The following is a 3,385-nucleotide window of genomic DNA, read 5'->3' as shown; positions in this document are numbered from 1 at the left end:
CAGGCACTGCCACCAGTCCCTCCGTGACCCCAGCTCCAGCATCCTCAGCCCCGACTCCTCGTGTCAGGACACAGGACAGAGCAAGGACTTCCAAAATCTGGAACTGCCTGAAGAGAGGTGGCTATTGCTGTGCTGCTAGCCCGTGGTCGTGCCCAAGCGTCACCGCTCCCACCACACAACTGCCAGCCATGCCACCCCCCTGCCAGGAGAGAGGACTCGGGGTGCTGCAACGGGGCTGACCTGCGGAAGGAGGGAGGGAAGGAGGGAGGGAGGCAGAGGGGAGGGGTGGAAGCATGGAAGAAGGGAGGCAGGGATGGAAGAAGGGAGGCAGGGATGGAAGAAGGGAGGCAGGTAGGAATGCCCTCTCGTGGTGCTGCCAGCAAGTGCAGGGCACAGCCAGGGCAGGCAGCAGGGGGGCACAGCTGGGGGGGGGCTCTGCCTGTCCCCTGGCCCAGACACAACAGAGCACGGGCACCACTCCTCAGCCACGGCCCCTGACCCGGCGTGTGCCAACCTGCCTAAGGGTCCCTCCCGGAGGGGACCAGCACAACTCCCCCATTATCCTGGAAACACAGGAGCAGAGGAGTTAAGGGAGGCCTGCCCCGTTACTTGACATGGGAGCAAATGTCACCCTTGCCCTGCTCAGGGACAATTTTCATGCCTTCCCCTCGTCACACCCTTCCCAGACTGCAGCCAACACATTGCTGACATCTCCGTGGGGACGTTTCCTACATCCCCCAGACTGCACTGGCAGGAGCACAACTCTTAAATGCTACAACTCAAAAAGAGATCCTTTTGTGACACAGAAACCCCTACTCAGACAAAGTCTCCATACTTTTCTTTAAAACTTAAAATAGTTCCAGTCAGTTTCCATAGTAAATTTCTTTCCAGATTGATTTGCTTATTTTAGAGACATTTCTCCTCCATCACACCGAGAGGAGCCCAAACAAAGCTGTGACAGAAGCCACAAGGCACACTCTGCCTTTAAGCTCTCCCAAGCCTTGCAGTGACGTTTTCCAGGCCTGGCTGCTGGCCATGAGTGTTTCCTGAAGATGTTTGAGATGTGGAGCTGCAAGTGTGGTACCAGCCAACGGCAGCTGGGAAGCACCGAGACCCCTGTGCTCCAAAATCCCCAGCACAGGGTTACCCCTCACCTCCAACTTCCCTTGCAGAACCCCGGCAGTTAAAACCAGACACAGAATTCCTCTGTGCTCATTTGGTCCTCCTGCAAATGTATCGATTGTTTTCCCCAAATAACAACGAGTGCAATTGATTGCATCAGTCATTACACTGAATCCAGGGAATTAAGACCCCCGCAGACCTTTCCTAGCTGGAGTGTGTAACATCATTTATCAGAAGCAGCAGCTTCCAACCGCAGCGATGTTGCTTAGAAGTTATTTGAGGGAAATAGCAGGCCCCAAAAAGCAGCACTGTGTTCAGCAGCAGAGAGAAATCACTGCAGGTTACACATAATGATTTGTATAAAACGAAATATTTCAAAGCAAGGAAGGGCTGGTTTTACATGCGAGATCAAATGGAGCCTACATAAATCAAAATGACAGCTTCAAAGACTCGCAAAAAATAATAATATTTAAATTCATAAATATTCCAATTCTTGCTTTTTTAACCGCAAGGAAATGAGTCGGTGGCACTGCAAAGTGAGCCAGACCCTTCCAGATTCGGCCACTTTGTTATTGGTTTGGAAAGGTGGCAGCTAGGAGTAAATGTAAATTTAACCCAAAAATAAAGTCTAGCAAGCAGACTGCACAGACCACTGGCTGCGACAGGGATCGATAAACACAAAAGCCTTTCACACGCAGACACACTTATTCCAAATACAAATCAATTTGTCACACTTGAACTCAACGCCTCATTTACTGCTCAGGGCTCACTTGAAGCGCCGCTGAGGGTGCTGGCAGCAGGTGCTGGTCCCACCCGGGCAGCCCTGGGCACGATCCAGCCCAGCACTGCCCCAGCACCAGCAGCACCCGGCTCTGCCCGGCACCACCCGGGGCTCCAGGGGACACCCCACCTGCCACTGGGATCCGACCCAGCCAGGCCGAGCACGGCCCTCACCGACCACCCCCTCACAGACCACCCCAAAAGCCCTGGAGACCACGCTCTGCCAGCCTCTGCTCTGCCAGCCTCTGCTCTGCCAGCCTCTGCTCCCACGCGGACCTCGGGAGGGACGTTTCCTCCAGCACCAGGTGCCAGAGCAGAGTATCGTGTAGAATCCGTTTCTGACCCAGCACACAGGATGTCCCCAGGCCCTGCCCAGCAGGCTGCCATCCCACTGCCACCCATTTCCTACTGGTTCTACGTAATGAGAGCAGAGGACACATCCCCAGCTCGGAGCCCTCAGCAGAGCCAGGGACCTGCTGGAGCGGGGCCCGAGGCGCCCCAGCAATGCCCCGAGGGGGGAACCCCTCTGCTGGGAGCCCAGCAGGAGAGAGTTGGGCTGGGGCAGTCTCAGAAGAGAAGGATCCAGCTGAGAAGACCTTCTGGGGGCCTGACAGGACTGACAGGGGCCTCTCAGAAAGCTGGGGACAGACTTTTTGGCATGCCTGCTACAACAGGACTTGGGCTGATGGCTTTAGACTAAAAGAGGGAGATTCAAACTAGAGAGAAGGAGGAAATTTTTGATGCTGAGGATGTTTAGAGACCTTGTCCCAGGCTGCCCAGAGAGGTGGTCACTGTCCCATCCCTGGAACCATTCCAGATGACGTTGGATGGGGTTCTGAGCAACCTGCTCTAGTTGGGGATGTCCCTGCTCAGTGCAGGGGGCTTGGGCTAGATGACCTTTAAAGGTCCTTTCCAATCCAAACCATTCAATGATTCTGTGATCTCTGCAGTAAAACCATGTTTCTAGAGAAAGTAATTGTAATTCTGCTGCAGAGTCCTGCAGTGTTTTAAACCCAACCCGAGAGAGGCACAACGAGTGGAGTCAAAAAACCACAAAAGCCCACACCGACACCATCCACAGCCTGAGTGACTTCTGTGCTCCCCCCGAAGCGGCCAGGAGCTGCAGCTGACACACAAAACTCCCCAGCTGAGGCAGCACGTGGGATCTCTGTGAGCCAGGGGATGTCTTGGCACAAACGCACCTTTGAAGATCCCTGACTGCTCTGGCTTGGGTCTCCTCTGAGAGAACATCTGGTTGCACCTTCCCACCCTATTTTACAACAACATTCCAAGGTTCAGCTTGCAGAGCCACAACAGAACGAACAGGAGCAGGAGCCCTGAAGTCAACTTTAACTATGGCATTTATCAGTAACTATGGCAATGATTTTTTTCAATCAGATCAAATTCCCAGTTAAAAGCCAGCGATGCACTCTGCTGCCACATACAAATGAGGGTTGTTTTAACCTTTCTGCTCCACACTTCT

This window comes from Merops nubicus, unplaced genomic scaffold, assembly GCF_000691845.1.
Source record: "Merops nubicus isolate BGI_N331 unplaced genomic scaffold, ASM69184v1 scaffold7391, whole genome shotgun sequence".
NCBI lineage: Eukaryota > Metazoa > Chordata > Aves > Coraciiformes > Meropidae > Merops > Merops nubicus.
The sequence above is the reverse complement of the archived record's forward strand: the minus strand, read 5'-3'. Positions refer to the sequence as shown.